The sequence below is a fragment of the Choloepus didactylus genome, chromosome 3 (genome assembly GCF_015220235.1).
Source record: "Choloepus didactylus isolate mChoDid1 chromosome 3, mChoDid1.pri, whole genome shotgun sequence".
Taxonomy (NCBI): domain Eukaryota; kingdom Metazoa; phylum Chordata; class Mammalia; order Pilosa; family Megalonychidae; genus Choloepus; species Choloepus didactylus.
Genome location: NC_051309.1, coordinates 16,409,972 through 16,434,515, shown reverse-complemented (window position 1 = coordinate 16,434,515; position 24,544 = coordinate 16,409,972). Strand labels below are relative to the sequence as shown.

Below are 24,544 nucleotides of genomic sequence, written 5' to 3'. Positions count from 1 at the left end.
TGAAGCTTCCACCTGTTCACTGGGGCACTTTTTCTTGGAGCACTGAACCATCATGTGAACATCTGACTACTCTGAGACTCTTCTGTTGTGAAGAAGCTGCAGCCTCATGGAGAGGCCACGCACAGGCACCCCAGTCAACAGAACCAACTGAGCCCACGTTCCTTAAACAATCATCCCAACCTAGGTGCCAGATCTGTAAACACAGAAGCTTCTAGATGATTCCAGATCCCAACAAGTCTAGTCAACACCAACCATTTGAGTCTCCCAGCTATGCCCCAAAAATCATGGAGCAGAGAGAGATAAGATATTCCCACCGTGCTCTGTCTAAATTTCTGACCCACAGAATCCATGACTGTAATAAAGCACTTCTTGTTTTCCACCTCTAAATTTTGGGGTAGTTTGTTTTATAGCAGTATTTAACTAAAACAGTCATTATTCACAGATGAGAGAAAAACAGACATGGAAAATCTAAAAGAATATAAATCTCTAAATTCTTAGAGAATTTCAGCAAGATACAATATCAACACAAAAATATGAAAATTTTTATTCACCAACAAGAGTTTGAAATTGTGATTTTGAAAACAATACCATTTACAGCAGCAATAAAACTATAAAAAGTATCCAGGAATAAGTGTAACAAAATGTGTATGACTATTATGGAGAAAATAATAAAACTTTATTGAAATATATGAAATAAGACCCAGATTAATGGAAATATATGCCATATGCATGAATTGAATTGCATGATATCATAAAGATGTCAGTTATAACCAGATTTATTTATGGAGTCAATGCAATTTTATTCAAAATCAAAAAAAGGTTTAGTTAGCTTGCTTTATTTTAAGAACATGTAGAACTTATTCTAAAATTTACATGATTATACATAGGATCAAGTATAACCTAGACACCCTTGAAGAAAAGGTAGGTAAACTTACCCTACTAAACTTCACTACTTACTCTAAATCTATAATCATTTAGAAAGTATGGTATTAGAGATAAGTAAATTAGCTACTGGAATACAATAGAAAGCATGGAACAGAATAGAGACACTAGACTATATAGACACTTGATATATGACAGAGGCGTATTAAAGATCAGTGGGGGGAATTTGAATTATTCATTAAGTGGTGAGTACAATTAGTTATTCATATTTAAAAAAAAACAAATTTGGACCTCTCCCTCACACCATAAATTTATCCCAGATGAAAAAAACTTAAATATCAAAGACTTAACTATAAAATATGTTAGAAGGCATTATAAGAGAATATTTTATGGTTTTGGGTAGAAATTGATTTCTTAAACAAGAAAATAATGAGATAAGACCCACAAAACCTAATGAAAGAAATTAATAAATTCAACTACTTTAAAATTAAGAATATGTCAAAAGAAAGAGAATGAAATAAAAGAATGAGAAAATGTTTGCAATTCATAACTGACAAGGGATTAATATCCAGAATATATAAAGAACTACAGAAAAAGATATTGATCCAATAGAAAAAAATACAAATAAAATATGTGAGCAGGCATAAAAGTAAAAGAATGGAAAAAATAATACCAAACAAAACAAACATTGAGACAAGGAATATCACAAGAGATACAAAAGGGACATTTCTTAACGATAAAAGAGTGAACCAGGAAAATATTTTTAAATCTAAATTTGTATGTACAAAGTAGTATAGCCTCACAGCACACAAAGCAAAAGTTGACCAAATTCAAAAAAGAAATATGTAAAACCACAATCATAGTGGGAGATTTTAACATACTTCTCTTGGTAATCGATGGAATATGCCATAAGAAAAATCAGTAAAGTAAGAAATGAAGGTATGTGGAATGCTGAACCTAACTGACTTATATAGAAGATTGCATCCAAAACAGCAGAAAACATATTCTTTTTAGGTACCATGTAAGAGTTGCCAAAGTAGATCATATAACACATCACAAAATAAGTCTCGACAAATTTTAAATGATTTAAATCAAATCGTATATGGTTTGACCACAGTGAAATTAATCAGGAACAGAACAACAATAGCTAACAAGAAAATCTCCAATTGTTTGGTATTTAAGCTTTAGGCTTTCAAATAACTCATGGGTCAAAGAATAAATCAAAATGGTAATTTAAAATAATTCAAACTGAAAGAAAACGTAAATGCAAGATATCAAAATATGTGTGATGAAGCAAAAACCATTGCCTACAGGAAAATTTATAGCCTTAATTAAATGTTTTGGATAAGAAGAAAGGCTAAAAGTGGATGATATAAGACAATGACAGGAAGGAAATAATGAAGACATAATTTAAAATTGATGAAATACAACACAGATGTACAATACAAAGAATCAATAAATCCAATAGTTGATCATTAAAAAATTAATAAAATTGTTAAATCCATTGCAAGACAGATCAAGGAAAAATGTGACCAACTACAAAAATTAATGTAAGAAAAGAAAATGGTGGCATGACTATAGATCCTATAGACACCAAAAATTAATAAAATATTATGATCCAGTTATAGCAATAAATTTGAAAACAGAATAAATGTGTGATTTATTAGAAAATAATTTACCAAAACTGACCCAAGAAGAAATAAATAATCTGAATAGTCTTTTATCTGAAGTAATCTGAACTAAGTAATTAAAACCTTTACCCAAAGAAAATTCCAGACTGAGATGGCTTCACTGATAAATTATTCCAAATAGTTAGGAAGAAAGAATTCCACTATTACGCAAATTCATCCACAGTACAGACAAAGAAGGTACACTGTCCAAGTCATTTTATAAGGCCAGGTATAAATGGATAACAAAACCTGACAAGGACATTACAAATAAAAAAAAATACAGACCAATATCTCTCAGGAATATATGAAAAAAGTAAACAAAATATTAGCACAACAGATCCAACAACACATGGAAAGGATGATACACCATGAGCACATTGTGTTTATTTCAGGCATATTTAATATTCAAATATCAATGAGTGCAAGCCACCAAAGTGATAGAAAAAAAAAGAAAACTATATGAACTATATGTTAACTATGCAAAAAATTGATGAAATTCAACTTTAAAAACTATTAGCAAACTAGATAAAAAGGAACATCTTAACTTTGATTAAGGGTACTTCCAGAAGTAACTTCAGAAAACATCTTATTTAAAGGTAATATATTCAAAGTAATAGAGCAAGATAAAAAATAAAAGGCATAAGGAGTGAAAAAGAAGAAACAAAATTGTGATTGTGCCAGTTTGGATATATTATGTTCCCCCAAAGCCATGTTTTAATCCAATCTTGTGGGATATGTCGATTAGGTTGTTTCCATGGAGATGTGACTCACTGAATTCTGATACTTTTGATTAGATTATTTCCATGGAGGTGTGGCCTTGCCCATTCAGGGTGGGTCTTGATTAGTTTACTGGAGTCTTAAAAAAGAGCCAACACACATCCAGATGCAGGCTTATGCTTGTAGACACTTGGAGATGCGGACAGAAGGATGCTTGGAGATGCTAAGGTAAGAATCCCAGAGCTTGCCCTGGAGAAGCTAAAGGACCAGCAGACACCAGGCACATGCCTTCTCAGCTAACAAAGTTGTTCTAGACACCACTGGCCATTCTTCAGTGAAGGTATCGTCTTGTTGATGTCTTAATTTGGACACTTTTATGGCCTTAGGACTGTAAATTTGTAACCCAACAACCCCCCTTTATAAAAGCCAATCCATTTCCGGTATTTTGCATAATGGCAACATTAGCAAACTGGAACAGTGATTGTTTGTAGATATGCATATTTCTATATGCGTATATAGAAAATCTAAAAATATATACAGAAAAACTACTAGAATTTATAAGTGAATTTAACAGTTACTAGTTATTAGCTTAATATAAAAATTGATTTTATGTCTAAGTACTGAAAATAAACTATTAGAAAATGAAATTTTAAAAGACTTCTACAGTAGCTTAAAAAATATCAAATAACTAGGAATAATATTTAAAGAGAGAAAGAGAGATGCAAGACCACAAAAATCTATTGAATAAAACCTTTAAAACACCTAAATAAATAGAGGAATATATCACACCTACAGATTGGAGGAAATGTTGTAATGACCAATGCTCCATGAGTTAATCATTATAAATTCAATCACTTTCCCAGCATGATTATTGTAAAAATTGGCAAGCTTGTTTGAATATTTTTAATGGAAACATGGGTTCCAGAAAATCAAGACAATCTTGAATAAAAAAGTTAAAGGATTTGCACTTGCAGATATCAAGACCTATTACAAAACTACAGTAATTGAGAGAGCATAGTATTGGCACAAAGATAGACAAATAGGCCAATGGAATAGAACAGAGTCAAGGAATGGACAGGACAAAAATAAACTCTTGACATGATAAGGTCACTGTGATGCAGTAGGGAAAGACAGTCTTTCAATTAATGGTACGGGGTCCATTAGATAGCCACGTGAGTCCAAACCATAACCTCAGAAATACGTAAGAAATCAATTCCAGATAGAGTGTATCTCTAAACATGAAAAAGTACAACAATAAAGCTTTTAGAAGAAAACATGGGAGAATATCTTCATGACCTTTAAGAAGGCAAAGATTTCTTAAACAGGACACAAAATTCATCAATCATAAAGAGAAAGATTGAAATATTGGACTACATTCAAATTAAAAATGTTTGTTCATCCAAAGACACAATTAAGAGAGTGAAAATGCAAGACAAAGAGTAAGGAAAGATAGAACCAACTAAGGACTTATATTCAGGGTATATCTTACAAATCAATAAGGAAAAGACTGGAAACCTAATTTTTTTAATGAGTAAAAGATTTGATTAGGTCCTTCAGAAAAGGCCAAAGAACATGAAAATTCTCAACCTCGTTAATCATCAGGGAATGCAAATTAAAACCACAGCATTGAGTGACTACCATTAAAACGAATGAAAATGCCAAGTGTGAGGATGTGGAATAATGGGAACTAGCAGAAACCATTGCTGGCAGTGTAAATTGGTACACTTTGGAAAACTATCTGGTCAACTGCATTATTAGTCACAATTCTTCATTTCTCCATAATATAATTATATATCCACAGACTAGCAAAGACCTTGAAGTGGGTGGAGTGATTTTCTCATCCCTTGGATTTGGCCAATGGGATGCTAGTGGGCATAGGATGAACAGAGACATGAAATGTGCTTTTGCAGTTAGACATATCATCTAGGTGCCAGCCTTTTTCTTTGAGAAGAATATGCCTTGGGAGCCTCTGACCCAAGAAGGATAAGAGATATATAGGGCAGATCTGGACTGAATACACAGATTGGAGTCTAGCCCAGCTCAGTCCAGCTTAGATCAGCAGAACCCCATCCAATCCACAGACGTGTGAGTAAAAAATGCTTATTTTTGCATGTTTCTCATTTTGATTTGGTTAATTAGATAGCATTAGTGTGACAATAGTTGACTTATACATGCTGTTCTACTAAAGCTCAACATATGTCTACTCAATGACCCAGAAATTTCACTGCTAATATATCTCCTAAACATATACTCAATAGAAATGTATATGTATGCACATCAAAACCATATACCAAATGTATCAAAATGCCTATTGGAGCATTATTCATAATAGGCCAAAACTGGAAGCAACTCAAATTTTCATTAATTCTAAAATGGATAAATAAGTAGTAGTACATTCAAACAATGAAATATTATATAGCAAAGAAAATGAATGAACTACTACCGCACCTACCAACATAGGTACATCTCACAAAGATAACGTTAAAAGAAAGTTAGACCCCAAATCATATGTAATACATGATTCCATATGCATAAAACTGAAAAACAGGCAAAACAAGTCAGTGGTGTTAGAAGTCAGGATAGGACTTATTTGTGGGAAATAGAAATCACAGAAGCCCGGGGAGGTGGTGAGAAAGTTCTATTTCTTGATCTTCATGGTGTCCATGTGGACAAATTCACGCTGGAAAAATTCATGAAGTACACTTATGCTATGTATACTTTTCTGTACATGTGTTATACCAAAATAAAATGAAATTTTGGATTTGCTCCTTTTTATATTTTAGGTGAAAAAACATTAGATTGTGAATCAGCAGAGTCAACCTCTAGTCCTTCCTTCTCCATGAATTCAGTGGCCCCCAAAGTGAGAAGAGCAAGATCATCATTTGGGATATAGGAAGAAAATATTAGGATAATTATTTCTTTTTTTATATCCTTTCAAAGAAAGGAACCCTTAACTCTTAGTTGATAAACAGTTTGACACTCTCACCATCTCTTTATCCTTATGTCAGAGGGTCACATACCATGTAATGTCCACAGAGCATCCTGGAGTTCCATGATGTGGGAGAGACAGCAGCAAGCTTCCTTGCTCACCCCCTCACTGTCAGCATATTAACAGGCACCAGGTTAATGGGATTTGTGCATTTTATTGTCTAGTTTTAACCAAACTAATCATTGCAAAATGGGGACATGGCTAAAAATATTCCTGTAAAGAAACTATGTGTTGACCATTAAAAATATTAAAAAATAAAAATAACAAACAAGAAACAAACAAATAGCAATTTGTTTACAAACAAATAACAACAAAAATAACAAATAAGAAAATGGCAGATTAGGCCCTTCTTCTCCTGGTATAAATTCTTGGTCAGCCCCATCATTCAAGAGAGAAATAATGGATTAAAATATATATTGACTGGAAATACATATTCACGTCAGTAATGAACTTCACCCCAAGTGTATGGTGTGCCTCAAGAGACTAGTATGCGTGCATTAAACATAGGATGAAGCCATCACAACTAGTGAGACACAACAAATATTGCTCATTCCATCATTACCTCATTTTTTATTTCTATTGTTATGTATACATATGCGCATATGTATAATGAACATACTATGTTAGTATGGTATTCCATTTATATACTGGAAATTCACGCTCAAAATTTTTCATTGGTAGGTGCACAATCAAAATGTTATAGTGTGAGCGGCCAACAAGGTGGAAAACAGGTGACACAAGAAGTGGATCCAGGAAGTTGGTGAACCATCCAAAGAAGAAAAGGCTGTAGTCATGTATCTTTCATTAAACTGTACAACAAAGTCCACTAATGGGTCACCACGTTGATTGTTTTATTGCTTCTCATGAGTAGATTGACTTTTGGATTCAAAGTGGGCAAAGGCCAAGAAAGGCTTTATTTACAACCAGGGAGTCTGTGTTTGGTTGACTACTGCAACAGGCTTCTAAAGAAGCAATTTTTTCACTGAGCTCTAAAAGTAATGAAAACAAAATATGATAAGAACATAAAGAAAAAAAAGAGAAAGGAAAAGCTGAAAGTGGAAAAGAAGAAGATAAAAAGAGCAAGAAAGAAAATATAAAGGATGAAAAGATGAAAGAAAAAGAAAAGAAAAAAAGATGGTGAAAAGGAAGTCTCCAAAAAGGAGGAAATTCCAGGAACTTCCAAAAAGAAGGAAACTAAGAACAAAAATTGAGCTTGAACCACATGACGACAGAGTTTTTCTGGATGGAAATGAGGTATTTGTGTGGCTCCATAACCCAGTTCACTTTAAAACATTTGTCATGTGACTAATTCTTGTCATTAGGGCAGTGATAGCGGCAACCCTTTTCCCCTGTTGGTCAGCAGGAATGAGTAGGTGTTTCTTACCTCAGTGTCAGAGCAGCCTGTTTTGCAGCCAACATTTTGCTCCTCGCCATTGCTGGCTGCATTCTGTTTCTCATCATTTGGCTCTTCACTGGAGGAAGGCATCACTTCTGGTTCCTAACAAGTCTGGCTGCTTCCTTGACTCCTCCAGGACTCTGTGCACACCCTGGGTACAAAGGACCAAACACAGATTTAAAAAAAGATGAGAGAGCTGAAGCCAAAAAGGAGCAGAAGTCTGACAGCGAGGAATGATCAGACAGTGAGAGAAAAGATGAGACAGTGACAGAAGGGGAGGTGACTGATCCCAAGATGAGAGTAGAGATGGGAATGATTTTGGGATGATCACAAAAGAGGAACTGGAGCAGCAAACAGATGGGGATGTGAAGAGGAGGAAGAGGAAGAAAATGATGGGGAAAAACTAAACCTTCAAATGAAAAATCATAAACTGACTATAATTCTGGGACTGAACAAATGCAAGAGGTTGGATTTTCTATGTTGGCCAATCATCAAAATGTACACATGGCATTTGTAGCATTCTTTAAATCCATTTGCTGAAATGTATTTGCCATCGAATTAGTTATAATCAGTCCTTCATTTTATAGACTAATAAATATTATTGATACCGTCTAAAGCCATGAATTAATGCTTAAGTTTTATCCATTGATAATAATTTTACAGTAAATAGATTTCATTCCTTTTGAGAGTTCTCAAAGATGTACTCTCCACAGTGACATTTACATTACTGGCAATTTTTTATAGTTGTATGTCTTTTTACTGTTAGACTAATCAGAATAACTTTTAAAGGGATTAAAAGAGAAAGATTATCATTTCAGATTATGCATAGTATGTAGCCATTTCATAGTTTCTTTAAGATGAAATGCTTGACACCAATCTTACTTAAACTCTTTCAAAACATCAAAGAAAATGGAACACTACCTAACTAACTCTTTCAAAACATCAAAGAAAATGGAACACTACCTAACTCATTTTATGAAGCTAACATCAATCTGATACCAAAACCAGGCAAAGATGCCACAAAAAAGGAAAACTACCAGCCAATCTCCCTAATGAATATAGATGCAAAAATCCTCAACAAAATACTTGCAAATCGAATCCAAAGACACATTAAAAAAATCATACACCATGACCAAGTGGGGTTCATTCCAGGCATGCAAGGATGGTTCAACATAAGAAAACCAATCAAGTATTACAACACATTAACAAATCAAAAGGGAAAAATCAAATGATCATCTCAATAGATGCTGAAAAAGCATTTGACAAAATCCAACATCCCTTTCTGATAAAAACACTTCAAAAGGTAGAAACTGAAGGAAACTTCCTCAATATGATAAAGAGCATATATGAACAACCCACAGCCAGCATAGTACTCAATGGTGAGAGACTGAAAGCCTTTCCTCTAAGATCAGGAACAGGACAAGGATGCCCACTGTCACCACTGTTATTCAACATTGTGCTGGAAGAGCTAGCCAGGGCAATCCGGCAAGACAAAGAAATAAAAGGCATCCAAATTGGAAAGGAAGAAGTAAAACTATCATTGTTTGCAGATGATATGATCTTATATCTTGAAAGCCCCGAGAAATCGATGATACAGCTACCAGACCTAATAAACAAATTTAGCAAAGTAGCAGGATACAAGATTAATGCACATAAGTCAGTAATGTTTCTATATGCTAGAAATGAACAAACTGAAGAGACACTCAAGAAAAAGATACCATTTTCAATAGCAACTAAAAAAATCAAGTACCTAGGAATAAACTTAACCAAAGATATAAAAGACCCATACAAAGAAAACTACATAACTCTACTAAGAGAAATAGAAGAGGACCTTAAAAGATGGAAAAATATTCCATGTTCATGGATAGGAAGGCTAAATGTCATTAAGATGTCAATTCTACCCAAACTCATCTACACATTCAATGCAATCCCAATCAAAATTTCAACAACCTACTTTGCAGACTTCGAAAAGCTAGTTATCAAATTTATTTGGAATGGGAAGATGCCTTGAATCACTAAAGACACTCTAAGAAAGAAAAACGAAGTGGGAGGACTTACACTCCCTGACTTTGAAGCTTATTATAAAGCCACAGTTGTCAAAACAGCATGGTACTGGCACAAAGATAGACATATAGGTCAATGGAATCGAATTGAGAATTCAGAGATAGACTCCCAGATCTATGGCTGACTGATCTTTGATAAGGCCCCCAAAGTCACTGAACTGGGTCATAATGGCCTTTTCAACAAATGGGGCTGGGAGAGTTGGATATGCATATCCAAAAGAATGAAAGAGGACCCCTACCTCACACCCTACACAAAAATTAACTCAAAATGGACCAAAGATCGCAATATAAAAGAAAGTAACATAAAAGTCCTAGAAGATAATGTAGGAAAACATCTTCAAGACCTTGTATTAGGCGGCCACTTCCTAGACTTTACACCCAAAGTACAAGCAACAAAAGAAAAAATAGATAAATGGGAACTCCTCAAGCTTAAAAGTTTCTGTACCTCAAAGGAATTTGTCAAAAAGGTAAAGAGGCAGCCAACTCAATGGGAAAAAATTTTTGGAAACCATGTATCTGACAAAAGACTGATATCTTGCATTGTAAAGAAATCCTACGACTCAATGACGATAGTTCAGACAGTCCAATTATAAAATGGGCAAAAGATATGAAAAGACACGTCTCTGAAGAGGAAATACAAATGGCCAAGAAACACATGAGAAAATGTTCAGCTTCACTAGCTATTAGAGAGATGCAAATTAAGACCACAATGAGATACCATCTCACACCGATTAGAATGGCTCCCATTAAACAAACAGGAAACTACAAATGCTGGAGGGGATGTGGAGAAATTGGAACTCTTATTCATTGTTGGTGGGACTGTGTAATGGTTCAGCCACTCTGGAAGTCAGTCTGGTAGTTCCTTAGAAAACTAGATATGGAGTTACCATTCGATCCAGCGATTGCACTTCTCGGTATATATACCCGGAAGGTCAGAAAGCAGTGACATGAACAGATATCTGCACGCCAATGTTCATAGCAGCATTATTCACAATTGCCAAGAGATGGAAACAACCCAAATGTCCTTCAACAGATGAGTGGATAAATAAAATGTGGTATATACACACGATGGAATACTACGCAGCAGTAAGAAGGAACGATCTCGTGAAACATATGACAACATGGATGAACCTTGAAGACATAATGCTGAGCGAAATAAGCCAGGCACAAAAAGACAAATATTATACGCTACCACTAATGTGAACTTTGAAAAATGTAAAACAAATGGTTTATAATGTAGAATGTAGGGGAACTAGCGATAGAGAATAATTAAGGAAGAGGGAACAATAATCCAATAAGAACAGATAAGCTATTGTGGGTAAATTTAACATTCTGGGAATGCCCAGGAATGACTATGGTCTGTTAATTTCTGATGGGTATAGTAGGAACAAGTTCACAGAAATGTTGCTATATTAGGTTACTTTCTTGGGGTAGAGTAGGAAAATGTTGGAAGTAAAGTAGTTATTTTAGGTTAGTTGTCTTTTTCTTACTCCCTTGTTATGGTCTCTTTGAAATGTTCTTTTATTGTATGTTTTTTTTAAATTTAAAAAAAATTTTTTTTTCTATTTTTCATACACTTGATTTAAAAAAAAAAGTTTAAAAAAGTAGGCATTACAGCCTACGTAGTATGTCTCTATTGTGTACCTTAAAGGACTGCACGATATGTTTAAATTGGATCCACTTGAAATCTCTTCTCTACCTCTTAGCCAGTGTGACTGGGACCCAGTAATGGAAAAAAGTCAAATAAAGTGGGGAATCATAAAAAAAAAAAAAAAGATGAAATGCTTAAACTTGTTCTTTTGATAGTTAAGCTTTTCTTTTTAATTTTATAATATTATACCAGGACATTTCTTTTTTAAGATTCTGAGTTAATGGGGTTCAAAAGCATTTTGTGAAAACATGTCAAATAGTAATAATGCAGTGACACTTTTAGTTTCGCTGCAAATTCTCCTTTTCCAACTTAGGAAATCCAAACTAGTTTGTAAGTCTGATTCAGTAGAAAGATAGTCATCTCCAACAGAGAAAGCGAACAGCATGGTTAGTTAATGCCTCTTTTCATTCCTCCCCATTTCCTTCTCATAATATAAAATGTATTCAGTACATAATTTACAAATAAAACATTTTATTTTAATTGTAACTTATCATTTAGACATATTCTCAATGCTTAAATTTGTAAAAATAAGACCATATAAGGGTACGTTTTTAGAGAAATGCAAGTTTCTCTCAACAGGACATCTGTGATTGATCTTTCTACAACAGCTTCACTTTTGAGCCAATATTCCATGTGTTGAATATGAGTAAAAACTGATCCTTATCAAATAAAAGCAGACTCACTTTAAAAACAAAAAAGGTATATAAACGGAGACTGCTGTAAATGGAAAGACTTTGGGCTAGTCACTAATCCCCTCTGGGATTAAATTTATCTATACAATAAGGTGATTTTTTTCTTGGATCCTTTCCTGTTCTGACATTCTATGAATCCATCATTTCAGGTCAGAAGAGTAATTTCCCAAAATCTATAAAAATGCAAGTTAGAAAGTGGACGAGGAATTAACATTGAACACAAATGATGTGCCAAGCTCAGGGCTAGAGGCTTTGGGGTATATCTCATTTAATCACAGCAATACCCTGAGAGAGATGTTATTCTCCTAATTTCCAGGAAAAAGATTCAGATATAGAAATAAATTCCAGATAAGGACACAGGCTCATTAGATCACACTGGGGAGGAGTTGGGAATTTTAAATCAAGATATGACTGATTGCAAACTTCTTCCCTCTCCATCACATTACCATTCTGAATCAGAATGTGAAACTTATGTTTGGTTCTATGTGGCTTTTATATTTATTTATATGAAATGGTCTATTTTCTTTTCTATTAGAGGTACCAGTGCCCTTGCTAATAATCACTGTTAACTTTATATCCCCAGTGTCTAGTACAGTGCCAGATACATGGTGGCATTCCATAAATATTTGTAGGAAAAAAACTAAATAAATAAATAAAAGAATGACAAGTAGAACATGTTCCATACAAATTAAGATGCAGCTCTTTTGTGAACAGAGGTACTCTCCGACTCTGAATTTTTATTTTGCCATGAAAATATAAATCCAATATGAGCCTTCCTTTAGAAGTATGTTGCTCTGAATACAAAACCAAAAGTTGCATTTAAATCACTTATATCTAACTTTTTATGATGCCATTGGGAATGGTATTCTTTGTGCATTTGCAATTAAAGGGTAGAACAGATGGTGGAAGTTTAGTTTCAAGTGATGGGCCCATTAAAATAACTTATGCTGTTGAGTGATTGTTCACTCGAACAGCTCCATTCATTATATCTGAGTTTGCAAGCTCAGAAATACTTGGGAAGGAAATGGATTTCAGGAAATAATGCTGTAACAAGAGATTTGCTGGATTAGGACAGAAGTCCCACAAAATCTATCCCTTAAGACAAAGAGTAAGAGCTTGCTGGGAATTGCTTTTCAGCCTTTTGACTAAAATCAAGTGAAGAGCTTGCTGGGGCATTCACTAAATAGGATACTTGTTTCATTGACCATCCACCCTGGAAAAAATCCTTTTTAGGAATGACCTTTGCAGAAGATTGAAGGGAATGAGTCAACAGTATGTTACGCTCCCTTGAAACCACAATTTTTCCCCTTTTCTGTGTTCTATAAATGTGGGTTTTACTAGAGAATTGTTTAGTTACAAAAACAAATGTGAAAACAGTAAAGGGGGAGAAACCCCTAATGTCAAAATCAGGGTCTCAAAAAGAGTTGGTTAGGAGCCAACTGAAAGAGCTCCTTCACCTCTTATCACCAGCCTCACAGTGAGGAAGTTTATACAAGGAGCTGAGCCAGACCAAGCCCTTTCTAACTACTAAGCTGTCTCGTGTTTGCCTAGGTTTGGTTGGCCAAATGGTGGAATGGAACACACCTTGGATTGGAAGACAGGACATCTGGGTTCTGGAAATACCAGCTGTCTGAAGGTTCTAAGTACTACATGCTATGCAGGGAAACTCAAATATATCAGTTCATGTATTTTCTCAACAACCCAGTGACATAAGTAAGACTGTCTTCATTTTTCAGTTGACAAAACTGAGCAAGTCCCCAGCATGGTGCCTCTGGATACAAACCCAAGTCTAGTGACTCTGAAGTCTTTCTTCTACTCACTGTTTCACACTCTCATCTCTGTCACAATCTACATGAAAATTCCTTTTAGATAAAATGAAGAGCCTTGGCTGAAAAATATTGAAGGTTCAGTCCAATTATAACATTCCTTGATTATCCCATGACATTAAAAAGTGGACAACTCTTATAATACTTCATCAAAAGTTGTTCCATAAACATCAACTGAATGCAGGGTTGCAAGCTTGGTGACAAGCATCAAGGATGCCAATGCAGATCAGATATGACCACTGCCCATAATTGGTGAGGGTCATGACTGGAACTGAGAGTGTGTACAAGTGGGTAAGTTGAGGAGAGATAATAAAGGGAGTATTTGCAATGAAGAGGAAAGGGTTAGAGGAACTAACAAACAATTGTGCAGAACCCAGAACTGAGCAATGGTGAGAAGCAGTTTACCCCCAGGCCTGAAAGGGTAAGGGTGGATGGGATTACCAGGACCAGAGAAAGTAGCTGTGTGGGGAAGGGCATCTCACAGGAGTTGCTGAGACCTTCAGACAACCTCTAATGAATTGGCATGAAGTCAAATTTGCAACCCCCCCCCCCTTCCTAAATCGTATCAGTGTGGAAATGTTAGTAGTTCATGGGTTAGATACCTAGAGGCAGCTAAAGCTGTGAGAGAAGATTCAAAAGTAAATGCTAGGAGCAGAGTCATAAACATGGTGATGTAAGACATCGCCTGGAAAAGACTTCCCTCAGAATCAACTAATAATAGGACCAATCCCACATGATTAGAACTCTGGAGGATGATAGGGGCTGGAGAAGGATGCCACAAATGCTGAATTGCAGAAACAGAGGAATAATTTCCAACTTCAGGTAGGGAATTTTATTCCTGGACCTGCCATTCTGGACCCCTCTCCCTTACTTGGTCCTGCACAGGTTGGGAGTCTTGCAGAGGCAGCCCAGCCCAGATCCCTCCTGCTACCAAGACAGAATATAGAATCACTAATAGGAGCGAGTTGGAATCTCACGCATATCTAGGCAGAGGGACCCAGGTCCATACAGACCCAAGCCAGAGCTGCAGTACAGCTGTTGGCAAGAGGTGTGCTCACTCAATCCAGTCTCTGTTCACCGGACCACCTAAACACAAAATGGACCTTTCTGGATTGACCCATTTGGTCCCTGGAATGGAGTAAGCTATCAGGGAAGAAGTTGGAGGCAGAAAAGCCTCACAGATAAAAAGGCGGAGAGGGGAGGGAGACTGTGCTGCTGTAAGACAGACCAAATCCCAGAAATGAAAAGTGTAAGAAAAAGGGGGCACTAAGTGAAAAATAATAGGAGCTGGGGAGAAATTTCTGCACAAAAACAAATAGAAAAATTCAAGATTTCTGGAGAGTAGGAATAGAGGAAAGGACATTTTCTCCTGGAAGTGAAACAATTGCACAAAAAGTGCAATTATAAAAGTTATACCACATATCCAGAATAAGAATCATATGAGGAAGAGCTGAGAAAATCTGAACAGTTAAAAACAGGCTAATCTAAAGGTCCAAAATAAATTGGATCAAGGGTCAAAGAAGAGGCTTACTACAATCAAGCAACAATAAAATCCTAGACAAGAGGTAGAAAACAAGTTCAGAGTTACACATCAGAATAATCAGATGCCCAGACATCAGCAAAAAATTGCAACCATACTAAGAAACAAGATTAAAAATTAAAACTTCACAGGAAACACATAATTTGGAACATCTAATCAAAGAAGCTCAAACAAATCTCCTTAATCAATTTAAAGAGGTGAAGGAAAATGTGGAAAAGAGAGCTAAGGATATTACAAAAACAATATGTGCACATAGAGAAGAATTTGAAAGTTTAAAGAAACTTAACAGAAATTATGGGGATTAAAGGCACAATAATGGAGATTTAAAATACACTAGAGAGAGAACCTAAGATGGCAGCTAGGCGAGAGAGCAAAAAAACACCTCTGTGAAAAATACTAGATAAAAACCAGAAAGTGACCCAGAACACCAGTTCCAGCAATGCAGCAACCGGACAAGGTCTGCTAAATCCACAGGGACCATGCATTTGGTGAAACCAGGAGTCTGCATCCTGAAACGAGTGAGTAAGCTGGCTGAAAGTCCGGTGGCCACTCTGTGGTGTGGGGAAAACATGGGTTGGTGTTTGGAGATGGACTAGTTCTTTAAAAAGAAACAAACCTGAAAGCAGCTGCTGATATGGCGGCGAGAACTGCACAGTGAAGCGTGGCAGGAACGCGATGTGCCAACACCTCAATATCTGGTGTGGAAGATAGCCCTTTTCCCACACCCACTGCTAATTGTCTCAGAGCCAGGAGGGCAGAGGGGAGCCAAAAGGAGAAAGAAAACATTCCCCTTGCAGCCATCTGCCCAGCGGGCGGGAGACGCTCCTGCCCGGGGCTGGAGCCATAGCCCAGAACCGTGCCAAGGGTCCCAATGTGACAGGGAGTGTTTCCTGAAGCACCACACACATGCCACAATATCAGCCATGGACAGTGGACTTTAGTGCACCCACAGCTAACTGTCCTGGAGCTGGGAAGGTGGAGCTGTGCAAAAAGGGGGAAATTAATACGCTCCATTCAGCCATCTTTACAACAGGCTGGGAATGCCCCTGCATGGCCTGGCAGTCCAGGGCTTCCCTGGAGGGCTGGTGCTCACTTATGACATGGAACAGCCTTCCCTCAGCAGAGGTCCTGGAAGAGCACAGCTGAGAAGGGGGGCCCACTTGGAAATCCCGGGGACCCTACGCCAATACCAAGGATTTGTGGGTCAGGGCAGAGACAATCTGTGGAAAGACTGAAATGAAGGCTTAGACTTTTGCAACAGCCTTAAATCTCCGGGAACACCTGGGAGGTTTGATGATTAAAGCTGCCCTGCCTCCCTAACCACTCAGACACACAACCCTCATACAGGGCAGACAGCAACAACACACCCAAACTTGGCGCACGAATTGAACCCCACAAGAACCAGACCCCCACATACCACAAAGACAAAGTTGGGGAAAACTGACTTGAAGGGAATAGGTGACTCGCGAATACCATCTACTGGTTAGTTAGAGAAAGTGTAAGCCACCAAGCTGTATCTCTGACAAATTAGAGATTCATCTTTGAATAATCCTACATATCCTAAAAGAACCTTATCAAGTAAAGCAAATGTGAAGAGGCCAAAAACAACAGAAAATTTTAAAGCATATGGTAAAACCAGATGATATGGAGAACCCAAACCCAGACACCCAAATCAAAAGATCAGAGGAGACACAGTACTTGGGGCAATTAATCAAAGAACTAAAGACAAACAATGAGAGCAGGGCACAGGATATAAAGGACATGAAGAAGAGCATGGCACAGGATATAAAGGACATGAAGAAGACCCCAGAAGGGCATAAAGAAGAACTTGCAACAGTAAATAAAAAAATAGACAATCTTATGGAAATAAAATAAATTGTTGACCAAATTAAAAAGATTCTGGATACTCACAGTACAATATTAGAGGAAGCTGAACAATGACTCAGTGTCCTTGAGGACCACAGAACAGAAAATGAAAGAACAAAAGAAAGAATGGGGAAAAAATTGAAAAAATCCAAATGGACCTCAGGGATATGATAGATAAAATAAAACATCCAAATGTAAGACTCATTGGTGTCCCAGAAGGGAAAGAGAAGGGTAAAGGTATAGAAAGAATATTCAGAGAAATTGTTGGGGAAAACTTCCCAAACCTTCTACACAATATAAATACGCAAAGCATAAATGCCCAGCGAACTCCAAATAGAATAAATCCAAATAAACCCACTCTGAGACATATTCTGATCAGACTGTCAAATACTGAAGAAAAGGAGCAAGTTCTGAAAGCAGCAAGAGAAAAGCAATTCACCACATACAAAGGAAACAACATAAGACTAAGTTATGACTACTCAGCAGCCACCACGGAGGCAAGAAGGCAGTGCCATGACATATTTAAAACTCTGAGAGAGAAAAATTTCCAACCAAGACTACTTTATCCAGCAAAACACTCCTTCAGATTTGAGGGAGAGCTTAAATTTTTTACAGACAAACAAATGCTAAGAGATTTTGCTAATAAAAGACCTGCCCAACTTCAGATACTAAAGGGAGCCCTACAGACAGAGAAACAAAGAAAGGAGAGAGAGATATAGAGAAATTTAACAGACGTATATAGAACATTACATCCTAAATCACCAGGACACACATTCTTCTCTAGTGATCATGTATCTTTCTCCAGAATAGACCATATGCTGGGACATAAAACAAGCCTCAGTAAATTTAAAAAAATTGAATTTATTCAAAGCACATTTTCTGACCACAATGGAATGCAAATAGAAGTCAATAACCATCAGAGACTTAGAAAATTCACAAACACCTGAAGGTTAAAAATGAGGGGGAGATGAAAACATTCCCAGATAATCAAAAGCTGAGGAACTTCATCACCAGTAGATCAGTCCTATAAGAAATGCTGAAGGGAATTGTGAAGGCTGAAAGGAAGAGACACTAAACAATTGACTGAAACCACATGAAAAAATAAAGATTTCCAGTAAAGATCACATGGTAAATATAAATACCAATACTACTGTATTTTTGATTTGTAACTCCACTATTTACTTTTACAGGATCTAAAATACATAAACTGTAATGACAAATCAGTGATTTTGGACTCAATGTAAAATATGTAATTTTTGACAAGAACTACATAAAGGTGGGGGAATGGAGGAGTATAGGAACATAGTTTATGTGTGCTATTGAAGTTAAGTTGGTATCAAAGGAAAACAAGATCATTATAGATTTAAGATGTTAAATTTAAGCCCCATAGTAAACACAAAGAAAGTATCAGAGAATATGACCATAGAGATGAATAGTAGAGTATGGGTTATGAGAAGTGGGGGAAGGGGCAATGGGGAGTTAAGAAATGAGTGTAGGGTTTCTGTTTGGGGTGAAGGGAAATTTCTAGTAATGGATGGTGGGAAGGTGATGGCATTGCAACATTCTAAATGTGATTAATCCCACTAATGGAATGCTAGGGAGGGGTTGGAATGGTAAGATTTAGGCTGTATATATGTTTCCACAATTAAAAAAAAAAAAAAAAAGACAGTCTAAATAGATAATGACAATTAAATGCCAAGGATGAGCCTGGATGGGATCTGAGGATGGAGGAGAGGAGGCTCAAAGGGACACAGTTGGGACATAAAAAAAAAAAAAAAAGGAAATAGAGAATGTAAGCTTTGTATCAATGTTGAAATTCTTGAACCCCTTAGCAGAGGATTGCATAAAAGAATATTCTCGTTCATGGGAAATGTATATGTGAGTTATATTGTTTGTTCAAGGATGTGTGCAGCTTGCTCTCATGTTCAGAAGACAAAGAAATAGATGAGGGATGATAGGGAGGGAGGCAGGGAAAGAAAGAAACGGTGGTGTGACAGGATGTTAAAGTGCATGGATTGGGGTATTGGGGGAGGGAGGTTGGGGTATGCTGGAGTTCTGTGTATGGGGTTTGTATTGTTTTTGCAACTGTTCCTGTAAGTTTGAATTTATTTCAAAATAAAATTTAAAAAAAATACACTAGAGGCATACATCAGCAGATTTGAGTAGGCAGAAGACAGAATCAGTAAAGTAGAAGACAGGATGATAAAAATCATGCAGCCAGAAGAACAGATGGAGAAAAGAATAGAAAAAAATTGAGAAGTACCTCAGGGATTTGTGAGACAGCATGACATGTACAAACCTACACATCAGGTGTGTCTGATGAAGAGAGAGGAGAAAAGGAGCCAAAGGAATATTTGAGGAAATAATGGCTGAAAATTTCCCAACACTTATTAAAGACACGGATATTCATGTCCAGGAAGCACAATATACTCCAAACAGAGTAAACTCTAATATACCCAATTCAGTACACACACAAAACAGAATGTAAAATCCCAAAGATAAAAAGAGAATTAGGAAACCAGCAAGAGAAAAGCAATAAGTCACATACAAGGGATACTCAATAAGACTACGTTCTGATTTCTCATCAGAAACCACAGAGGTGAGAAGGCTGGGGAATGATATATTTAAGGTACTGAAGGAGAAAAACTGCTGTCCTAAAATTCTATACTCATCAAAACTGTCTTTCAAAAATGAGGGAGAGTTTAAAATATTCACAGGAAAACAGAAACTGAGAAAGTCTGTCATCAAAAGACCCACCCTACAAGATTTATGGAAGGGAGTTCTGCAAGTTCAAAGCAAAAGACAGGAGACAGTGGCTTGGAGTAGTGTGAAGAAGTGAAGATCTTCAGTAAAGGTAACTAAAAGGGTAAATGCAAAACCCAATAGTACTGTATCCTCAATATAATATACAATCCTACTCTTTAATTCCTATGAGTCAGAATACAGTTGAACAAGAGAAAAAGAGTATTTCCTGATAATGGACACACAAAATATTAAAAAGTAATCTGGGACAAAAACAGAATAAGGAGGGTAAACAGAGGGATAAAGGAGCATGAACATATATGTTATTGAAGTTAAGTTGGTATCTTTACAAATTAGTAAGTTATAGATTTAGGTTGTGTAATACAAACCTCATACTATCCACAAAGAAAGTATTGCAAAATTATACAGAACCAGAAATGAGAAAGATAACAGACCAATACAAAAGAAAAGATTAACCACATAGAAAAGGAGGCTGCATTGAAGGTGAGACAAAAAAAGTTGACACATAAAAATTGGAAGAGAAAATGGCAGAAATAAGTACTGCATTTACAACAATAACACTGAACATTATTAGATTAAACTCCCCAGTCAAAAGATGCAGACTGGCAGAATGGATAAAAAGCATGATCCAACCAAGTGTTGTCTACAAGAGATGTACCTTAGACCCAAAGACACAAATGGTTTGAAAGTGAATGGATGAAGAAAGACATTCCATGCCAATAGTAACAAAAACAAAGCCAGGGTAGCTATACTATCAGATAAAATAGGCTTTAAGTTAAAAGCTATTAAAAGACACAAAGAGGGGTACAATCCACCAAGAAGAAATAACAATCATAAATATTTATGCACCTAACCACAGTACCCCAAACTACAGGAGGCAAACACTGATGAAACTGAAGAGAGAAATATACACCTCAACAATAATAGTGGGAGATTTCATACACCACTCTCATCAATAGATAGAACACCTAGCAGAAGATCAATAAGGAAACAGAAAGTGAATACTGTGATAAATGAATTAGACCTAACAGACATATACAGAACACTGTACACCAGCACAACAGAATACACAGTCTTCTCAAGTGCACATGGATCATTCTCCAGGACAGAAAACATGTTGGATCACAAAACAAGTCTCAGTAAATTTAAAAAGACTAATTATACAAAGAATCTTCTCTGACCATAAAGGAATGAAGCAGGAAATCAATAACAGGCAGAGAACTGGAAAATCTGCAAACATGAAACTTAAATAACACACTCTTAAACAAATAGTGGGTCAAAGAAGAAATTTCTCATCTGTTGATGAGAGTGGTGTATGAAATCTCCCACTATTATTGTTGAGGTGTATATTTCTCTCTTCAGTTTCATCAGTATTTGCCTCCTGTAGTTTGGGGTACTGTGGTTAGGTGCATAAATACTTATGATTGTTATTTCTTCTTGGTGGATTGTACCCTTCTTTGTGTCTTTTAATAGCTTTTAACTTAAAGCCTATTTTATCTGTAAATATCTTGAGAGAAATGAAAACAAGAAGACAACATATCAAATCTTACGAGATGCAGCAAAGGCAGTACTGAGAGAGAAATTTATAGCCCTAAAAGTGTACATTAAAAAAGAAGGGGGGGATCCAAGATTGTGGATTAGGAGAGACAGGGCAAAATTCTCCTCTGTGAAAAACACTAGATAAAGGACAGAAAGTGCTCCAGAATAGCAGTTCGAGGGTTCCACAGGCTGGGCAGGGTCTTCTACACCCATAGTAACTGTGTACTTGAAGAAACCAAGAGACTGTGTTCAGAGACGTGTGAGTATTCAGTCTGGAAAGCCACCAGGGAACCAGCAACCAGAGTTGCAGTTAAGCACAATGAGGAGAAACCAAGAGACCATATTCAGAGACGTGTGAGTGTTTGGGCCAGAAAGCCACCGGGGAACCAGCAGCCAGAGTTGGAGTTGAGTATGATGGGGAGAAACCAAGACACTGTGTTCAGAGGTAGGTGAGTGTCCAACCCAGAAAGCAGCTGGAGAACTGGCAGCTGGAGCCTCCATAAAGCATGGTGGGGAGAATCTTCCACAGCCCGGGAACCCACCTTAGTATCTGGCATGGGTGACACCCTTCACACACCAACACCTAAGAGCCTGTGCCAGTTTGTATATTTATGTCCCCCAGAAAAAAGCCATATTCTTTAATGAATTCTTATGGAGGCCGATGTATTAGCATGGATTGGGTTGGAACCTATTGGTTCAGTGTCCATGGAGATGTGACCCACCCAACCATAGGTGATAACTCTGATTGGATAATTTCCATGGAGGCATGGTCCCACCCATTCAGCATGGGCCTTGTTTAGTTTACTGGAGCACTGTATAAGCTCAGACAGAAGGAGCTCATAACTAGCTGGAGCTGAGAAAGACATTTTGAAGATGGCTGTTGAAAGCTGATGCAGATATTTTGGAGAATGCCATTTTGAAACACAACCTTGGATCAAGCAGATGCCAGCCATGTGCCTTCCCAGATAAGAGAGATTTTTCCGAATGCCATTGGCCATCCTCCAGTGAAGGTACCCTTTGTCGATGGACACTTTATGGCCTTAAGACTGTACATGTATAACCAAATAAACCCCCTTTATACAAGCCAGTCCATCTCTGGTATTTTGCATTCCAGCAGTATTAGCAAACTAGAACAGAGCCCCTGGGCCAGGGATGGGCCGTTGCAGAAGATGGATGATCGTGGAAGTGGGTAGTTTCCATGCCCTGAGCAGCCATCTTTGCAGCTGGCTGGGAGACAACCCTTTGCAGCACAGTGGCTGAGAGCTTCCTGGAGGGAAGTTGGGGTTCAGCTGGCTTGTGACAGCACACACTCTTCCTTCATGGAAGTCTGAGGTGTGCACAGCCTAGAGGCAGGGGTGCCACACAGAAGTACCAGGAGCCCTCCATCAATCCCAGGGACTTGTGGGCCTACATCAGAGAGGGACTGTGGGGAATCTGAACTGAAGGGTTAGAAGCGTTCTGCAGCCCCAGGATATTTCACCGGCAGCCCCGGGAACAACTGAGAGTACTGTGTCTTAGAGCTGTTTCCCTGTCAAACTGCACAGGGCATGTTGGTCCTCACTGCACACAGAAAATTGGTGCACTGATTGGACCTCCACATGGTTTGGGTCCCCACTAAGTACAAAGATGAAGTTGGGGAGAAATGGCTTGAAGGTAAAAGGTGGCTCAGGAGCACCATCTTCCAGAAGGTCAGGGAAAGTGCACTCCACCAAGCTGTAGCTCTGCCAAATTATAGAAAATTGTTTAAATAAGTCTGCATATCATAAAAGAACCCTATCAAGATGAGCAAATGCTAAGAGGCCAAAACAACAGAAAATTATCAAGCATATGAAGAAACCAGAAGATATGGATAACCCAAATGCCCAAATTAAAAAAAAAAAACAGAGGAGACACAGAACTTGGAGCAATTAATCAAAGAAGTAATCACAAACACCAATACATGGCTCAGTATATAAAGGACATCAAGAAGACCCTAGAAGAGCATAAAGATGAATTTGCAAGAGTAAATTAAAAAAAAAAAAAGTGGATCTTATGGATATAAAAGATACTGTTGATCAAATTGAAAAGATCTTCAGACACATAACACCAGATTTGAAGAAGCAGAGGAACAAATAAGCAAACTCAAAGATGGTGTGTTGGAAACTGAAAGCACAAAAAAATGATGGTGAAAAAAATCAAAAAATTTTAAACGTATCTCAGGGAAATAATGGACAATATGAAGCACACAAATATAAGAATCATTGGTGTTCCTGAAGGGGAAGAGGATAGAGGACTAGGAAGAGGATTCAAAGACTTTGTTGGGGAAAACTTCCCAACCTTTCTAAATGACAGAAATATACAAATCATAGATGCCCAATGAACCCCAAATAAAATAAATCCAAATAAACCCAGTCTGAGACATATTCTGATCAGATTGTCAAATGCTGAAAAGAAGGAGAGACTTCTGAAAGCAGCAAAAGAGAAGTGATTCACCACATACAAGGGAAACAACATAAGACTAAGTAGTGACTACTCAGTGGCCACCATGGAGGTGAGAAGGCAGTGGTATGACAAGCCTAAAATTCTTAAAGAGAAAAATTGTCAACCAAGAATTCTTTATCCAGCAAAGCTCTCCTTCAAATTTGAGGGAGAGCTTAAAATTTTCACAGACAAAAAAATGCTGAGAGAATTTGCTAAAAAGAGACCTGCCCTACAAGAAATACTAAAGGGAGCCCTATCAGCTGAGAAAAGAAAAAAGGAGAGAGAGGTCTAGAGAAGGGCACAGAACTGAAGAGTTTTAGTAAGGGTACCTTAAAGGAAATAAAGAGGGAGTTGAAAAAAATACATCTGACAAAGAAAAACCAGAGGATAAGATGGCTGATTCAAGAACTGCCTTCACACTAATAACATTGAATGTGAATGGATTAAACTCCCTAATTAAAAGATATAGATTGGCAGAATGAATTAAAAA

The 24,544-nt window shown here is 37.1% G+C and overlaps 1 pseudogene; it reads left to right on the top strand.

Annotated features, from left to right (window-relative positions):
* Positions 1 to 24,544, top strand: part of LOC119530207 — a 143,700-nt pseudogene that overhangs the window by 23,233 nt on the left and 95,923 nt on the right.